The 7,960-nt window shown below is 26.0% G+C and overlaps 1 protein-coding gene across 2 annotated transcripts in view; it reads right to left on the bottom strand.

Moving 5' to 3' along the window:
- Window positions 1-7,960, bottom strand: part of LOC119668737 (calcium-transporting ATPase type 2C member 1) — a 198,114-nt gene that overhangs the window by 114,186 nt on the left and 75,968 nt on the right. The gene's annotated exons all lie outside the window — the stretch shown is intronic.

Genomic DNA, 7,960 nt, shown 5'->3' with positions numbered 1-7,960 from the left:
GCCTTATTTTATTATACTTCTGTTTTATTTTTTCTACATTATTTATTTGTATTAATTATTAAATAATACCGAAGATGTTATTTATAACAGATGAAATATCTATTATAAATATATTAAAAATTTATTTAGTTTAAAGTTTTCAAATAAAATTAGTACTTTTATTTATAGTTTTTTTTTATATTATTTAAAGTAATATAAAACAAAAAAAACATCTTGAGACCAAAAAGAAAATCTAAAATAAAAACATATAAACAATAAAGATCGATATTAATATTTACAAAAATTTATTAAATACTTTATATAGTTATATATTCGATTTTATGATTAAAATGTTTTTCATCAGAACTTTTTAAATGAAGAGGATTAAAATAAAAAAAGTAGACATAGTAGTAAAAGTAGTAAAATGGCAATAAGACGTTCAACCATTTTAACACTCAGACTATAAAATTATCAACCCCCCCTAGTAATAAATTCTCTATGTTCAAAGTTAAAAATATTTATTAAAGATCTACTTCGTTGATCGATTCCATATATATTCTCTATAAAGAAAATGTTTCATATTCGTGCAATATGTTTTCACATATAATATATGACTTACTGTCCAATTTTTAAAGCAAAGTACAATAGATACTGTAAAACAATTGAAGGAATTTATTTATGCTATTGAGATCATCTACAACAAAAAAAATAATGTGGTTTTATACAGTAACAAAACAAAAAGAGATAATTTAATAATAATCATAAACATTTTAGCTTTTAAACACAAAATAATAAAAAAAGTAATTTAATGTTTAATATCAATGTTAAGATGTTTTCATTCGAAGTTTTGAAGGGTGAAAGAAAGTGTTCGAAGTATTATTTGCAACAAGCACCACGATTACTATATATTTTAACTTCTTAAATTAATCTTCAATAATTCAAAGGGGTATGTTTTTACTCAGAGCTTAGAAATCCTTATAAAGTCCTTTTTTATACACTCTGATATAATTTTAATTACTTTTCTTCTAAATGTAGGAAATGAAAGAATCTGAAAACATCAGTCTTTTTACATGACGATAGAAAATAATCTCTTTTCAGAGACATTAATTACAGCTACATATAGACTGTGAATGTTATTACATAGATACAATCTACAACGATCATTGTAAACCGTTTAATGTCTAAATTGATATTTATTTTATAAGTAGCATTAAATTACTTATCAGACGTTTAGAAAACTTTAGAAGTAAATTGTTAGGTGCAAATAATGTGATCTTATAATAAAAATGTATTATTTATAATGATGCTGTACAATATATTTGTGTCATACAGACAATGATTTAGTTAGTATCCTAAGACCATCTGAATTAAGATTAGGAAAAGGGAATGGTGATAAATAGGCCACAAGACTCAGACATTGCAAAAATGTGTCCTGAATTGGTCCCTCAAGGGTTTCGTACACCTGACCGATTTATACACGCACAACATCAATAATATTGTAAAATTGTGGGGCGAGACTTGAATAATTAAAAAACTATTTATTATTATTATAAAATAGAAATTTATAAAAGATTTCTATTATCTTTTATATAAAATACAATTTAGGGATTAAATCCATAAAACTTTTTTGATGAAGTTCCACGATTTAAATATAAGAAGCTGTCTAATAGAAAACTCAACTTAATTCAAATGCAACTCATTCTTATGCATGGAAGCAAATTAAAATTAATATGGTTGTCAAAAATGATTTTCTAGTATAATGAAAATTTGAAATTCATTTATACATCTATATCTATATATCAAAACGTCTTACATTAAAAATACAATCAAGCAGATAACTTATTACTAATGAATACATTACGAGCAATTGTGTTTACTTACCGATACAGTAAATCCACATGAAGTTAATATAAATATTGAATCATATAGATGTTTTTGTTTAAGATCACAATACAGAACACTACTAAGAAAATACGTAAGACCAGAGCTCGTAATAAACAAAAAATACAAATAACATTTAAATCTATTGATTAAAACTTAAGATAAACTCTCAATTGATTATAAAATCTTTAAAGGTAAGGTTTTTGTAATTCAGGAGAGAAAAAAGCTAAAGTATGTTGATTGTTAGTAATAATATTATTTTTCATAGATTTCTACAGATTCTAACTAGCACCATCTAAATGATCCTTAAGCATTTCTGGAGGATTAAAGTTTTATAGAATTCCTTATTGCTTTAACAATGATAGATCTTAAATACATTGTTTTTCAACTCGATAATTCTAGCATTCTTTCTCACGATCACTAAATCTGTTCTTTCTCACATTTAAAATCCTTTTGTAATTGCATACACGAAAGAAATACCAAAGTGGGCATATTATATGGGAATAAGAAATAAGACTCGATAAACTACGTTCGATATTACAACTTATTTGCTAACTCTCTGTTAAAGAGATAACCTACTTTTAGACCTACTACTCTCGGTAAGATTTAATTATTTATTTAAAACAACAAACATTTAGTGTAGATAATGAAAAATATTAATAAACTATACAAAAGGGCAACACCTTGACATAATCCCCAAGCACAATAGGTGAACTTCAATGAAAATCACCTAAAACCAAGCAATAAAGTCTACGTTTGGAAAATTTTACTTAGTATGAAATGCAATTATGTTATTTCAATGTTATTCATGTTAAAGTTATTAAAACAGGTTCAATGTAAATAAATTCATTATTTATCATAAGCTAATTTTATATTTGGAAAAAAAATAAAGCAATCAAGTATGCAATTGCAAAAATAAAAAATGAACTGAGGTGAAGTAATTTTTAAAATTTTTTAAACTATAAAAAAAATAATATATAAAAAAAAAATATTTGCAAATAACTTAAAATAAAATACTTGTAAAATTACAAATAAAATATTGTTTATCGATAAGTTTATGGTCATTAATCATATTGCGCTGTTTTACTAATTGTCAAACTCATAGAACGTGTAAAAAACAATAATGCAATGCACTAGTATACCCCTTTAAAAGTTTATTAATGTATTGCATATAATTATTACAAATTGAAGTACCTTCGGGTTATTAACCGATCAACGATTTTTAGTATCGATTTCATTGTTTCCAGTTGTTTTTAAGACTCAAGAAGGCAATATAAACTTTTACGATTTCATCATTTATCATTGCGCTTTATGAAGATAAGGTAAACAATTATATATGCAAATATGGCAGGTAGATGGAGTATGGGAGCTAAAAAAACTTTTCTAGTTTAGGAACTGCAAATATATTCCCAAATCAAGGAATATATTTTTACAAGATTGATCCTAAAACATTAAGACACTTCAAAATAGCATGTTCTATTATTTTCACGATTTGTTTTGGTCCCTCAAACTTTTTTCCTTCTCTACTTTTTAAGAGAGAGAAGACTGAAGACTGAAAAACTTGATTATTACTAGGGTTGAAAATTGTTGGTATTGAAAGAGAGTTTTAAGATTTATAGTTATTAATACTCTCTCAGAATTAGAGTACATCATTAATTTAGATTATTATAAATTAAATAATTCTTCTAAATAAAATCATATTTATCGCTGCAATTTTTGCCATTTAAATGCGAAAAAACTATTCGTTTACTTTTAAATACATTGGAACATTATATTTTCTATTTGGTGCATAAATTATAATAGTAGAAACCAGTAGTAGAGCTATGATTAGGTGACAACACAGTATGACAGACGTGGAACTTGAGTCAAAGAATATTAAAATTAACATATGACGGTGTACTATGTGATTAACTTCTTATTCAAAAATCCCTTTTGTCTACAGACAATGAAGTACTTAATGTCTTTATTTTAAAATTGATATAAGAAATAGGTCTGCGTATATTAATCACAATACCTGCCTTATATAAAAATAAGCTTTTAAGAGGTTAATAAAAACTATCTGCAATAAATAATATTTGAATTAGAACTGGCAAATTTGGTATTTTTGTCAGTTGAAAAGAAAATCTTTTTTAACATCTCATTGGATGTAGTAATAATAACTATATTATTAGGTTTTTGTAAGTAAATACATATTATTATCTGTGGATAATATCAATATACGAGTACATTCACTTTTTTTTCGTGTGTTTACTAATAAATAACCTAATTATCACCTAATTAATTTTTACTGATTACTTTGAATTCGATGGTAGTAATTTTATTTAAAACACGATAACTGTAACAAAAATGTTCAGATATACCTATCTTGAGATGTTAAGACTTTATGAAATAATGTAACTTAACATAAAGTTCAATTTGAGTAAATAGCAATTATGCGTCTATCTATCCAATTCGACGTAGAAGTGTCTTCTAACATACGTCTCCATAAATGTTATGTGAAAAATTGAAATATATCCATAATTCTTGATTAACAGTTTTGTAATCTAGGATTTTCAGAAAATCATTTAACACAATTAACCAAAAGAGAGCGCAAGACAAGCATCTATTTAACTGCTGTTTACACTATTATATAACTGCTATTTAAAGTATTATATAACTACTGTTTAGACTATTACATAAATATATTGTACAACTAAAAAAAATAAATTACATACAAAGAGACGTAATTGTTTTTTAAATAAGCAAATTGAATATCTTAAAAATTCATATAATAAAACTATATTATTATTAGATTAAAGTAAAAGATAAACGACTTTAAATATTCAAATAAATATTTTTTTTGGTTTAATTTCTTTACATAAACTGCATATATTAATTATTAATTATTAAATTTTGTTTCTGATTGTTCATAAAAGTTCAAAAATACTGGGTATTTTTTAGCTTAAAACAGTGGGAGAAAAAAGCTTTTATCAAGCTTTTTTAAGCTTTTTTTTAAATTGTTCACAGCAAATATTACTTTATTTAATAAAGAAATAAACTGAGTAGCTTACAAATATACAAAGAAATGCATATATGTAAAATAATTTATGATTTTTCTTAGCTTTTGTTCTATAATTATTCTTTAATTATTAATTGTCAGTATATGTATATAAAACGATAGTGCGGTTTTTATACCATATCTCCGGAACTATAGAAGATCTCCCATGCACCGGTGCGAGATATTCATTTATACCAACACTTTTTTATTGGTATTATAAACAATCTTATTAAAAGAAGATCGACTACTGTCAATTTTTATGAAATAATCACGTCAAGGATGATATGTGTTTAAAAGCTCATAAAATGGGGTTTACAACTCGACATTGCAATTTAAAGTTTCTTTAAACAATCAATGCAACCGATAAAGTTAATAAATAATACAATATAATATTTTTATTTGTAAAGTAAAGTAATAATTTTCAATGAAAGCTATGTAAAAAATTTAGTATGTAATATAATATTACCATATACATATATACCATTATAATATGAAAAAATATGAAAAAAAATGTAATATGAAAAATACATGAAAAATGTTTGATTTGTCTTTATAAGAAGTAATGTAAACATATCATTACTAAAGAGTATTCGCACCGTCAGCGAAATAGTGACTTTAAAATTCACTGGATATTATTTTATTACACCTCCAAATGCTGTGAGATGCAAACGAAAGCTCCATAAGTTCTGCAGTTCTCAAGTATTTACTTTAATAAATACGTTAGCAATACTAAAAATAGAAAAAACAAGCTCTTACTGCCAATTAAGCTTCCTTTGATTGAAGTTAAGAGTGAAATATATTAGAAAGTTGAAAATAATACTACATGAAACAAAAGACCCATATAGAAGTTTCATTAATATTAGATATATAATAATACAAATAATATCCTTGAGAGATAACTTATGCTCTGATCTATTATTGCATATAAGTTAACACATGCGTCTCCCAAATCCGGCCCTGTGCTTAGTTTCATTAACGGAGCAACCATGTGATATTATTCGAACGCATGGTTGCTACCAAACGGGGCATCCACTTGTTTGTCTGGAAAAGTCCCGTTTGGCTTCGGTAGCTCCCAACTTCGCAAAAGTGCGCTCGGTCTCTTCTACTTGAACTATCAAACAAGAAACAGGGAATACCGGACAAATAAAAATTAATATTTAACTTATATTATGTGAAGTGTTGTAGTGGCCATATTCTACACCCATGAAATTATAATTTTATTTACAAAACTTTTATTACTTCTTAGTTCTCAATATACAAGCAATAATTTCTTAAGAGTCTTATTCTTATCTCATGGTACAATGTTTGAAAATTTAAAAGGTTCAGATTATATTTATTTCTAAAACACCACTTTTTAAAGTTGTTCTACAACCAGGAAGTGTTCCTGTAATATTCTTCGTCGGATTTGTATGGCATCAGGCCGCTTAACGCCATGCTCAGTATTTATTAATTTATTAATTTATTTATTTATTTATTTGGGAATTCCTTTATTTCATCACTACCTTTAAAAAATCCATTACATATTTATACATGAATGTAGCTCATTTAGAGTTAGATTTATAGAATATAGAATAGAAATTGAAGAAAATTATTGCAATTTTCTTTGTTTGACCTACAGAATCTATTTTAAGCTGCACTTTGTGTTCCTTGAAATAAAATCGATAACTATTCTTTTCTTTAACTAAGTTTTTCAATAATCCAGGTATGCGGAAAGCATTTATATCCTTTTAAAGGATAAGATTTACCAACTTCGAAGGAAGATGGAAATTGCAAATTGAATAAATAGTGAATGAAACTTTTGGTAGCATATTCTGCTATTTCACGAGTATCAACACTATTGCTTTTCTATTACTATCTATCAGTGGGCATCTCAAGTTTAATAATAACGAGAGCATTTTGTATAAATAATATTCAATAAATTTGAATTTATTTTTAAAAAAGTATGAGCTAGCTCGCTTTTGATGCCGATTACCGTAATGTAATAATAATATTTAATGCACTATATATGAGTATAAGCCTTAGGTTTTCTAAAAATAACCTTTTCTAAGATATTGGCGGTTTTTCGAATGAAAGTTTTTGTTTAGACAGACCTCTTTGACATATCGTATTTAGGTTAATTTTGATATTAAAAATGGATTCTTTATATCTCTCAAAATCAATTTTTGTTTGGTATATAAGAACATACAATATTAATAAATGTTTGTATATATATTAAATTATTTGTTATAAAGGAAGTTCTGTTCGAATAGTGAATTGAGATCAGTTGCACTATTGATAAGAAGTGCCTTAAAAGTTAATTGATCAGCTTACGCTTTTATTATATCAGTCACATGTTTTCTTAACGAATTCTTCTTATAACTAATCTATAACTAATATAAGTTTTATAATTTAATTATATTCATATAATATAGTTATATAATATATTTAATCTATATACATAAAAGAAAGTCGTGTTAATTAGACCACTTATAACTCAAGAACGGCTGGACCGATTTTAATTAACTTTGATTTGTTGGAATCGTCTCCGCTCCGAATAGCAGAATACATTATAAAATATTGGAAAAATCCACTAATTTTAGCAAAAAAAATAAATTTGTAAATGCTGTTTCAAACTGTTGACAGTTCGACAGTTTGAGTGATATTGATTTCTTTTTAAATTTTTTTTTTCAAATATTTCAAGTATAATAAATTCAAATATAATAAATAAATATGAGCTGAAAGTATTGATTGTTTGTTTTGTGCGAGTGCCAGATTCATCATCATATTGAATCATTGCAACCTGTTGAAGATGCACAACATAAATTCTTGGAAATATACTTCATGGGCAATATGATGGAACAACTTGAACGGCGTCAAGAGATCAACACAGCAATGAAAATAACAATTCTTCAAGATCTGCAGCAACTACTTCATGAACATCATGCATTGGTCAGGCTGTTCAAGACTGCGTTGGTGCGCATGCCACATGATAACTACAAAGTTGTGATCAGAGCGGATAAACGACCAGCAGAAACACATGAACGCAAATTTAACGCTCCAACAATAGATAAAGTTGCAATCCTG

Source organism: Teleopsis dalmanni, chromosome 1 (genome assembly GCF_002237135.1).
Source record: "Teleopsis dalmanni isolate 2A chromosome 1, ASM223713v2, whole genome shotgun sequence".
NCBI lineage: Eukaryota > Metazoa > Arthropoda > Insecta > Diptera > Diopsidae > Teleopsis > Teleopsis dalmanni.
The sequence above is the reverse complement of the archived record's forward strand: the minus strand, read 5'-3'. Positions and strand labels throughout refer to the sequence as shown.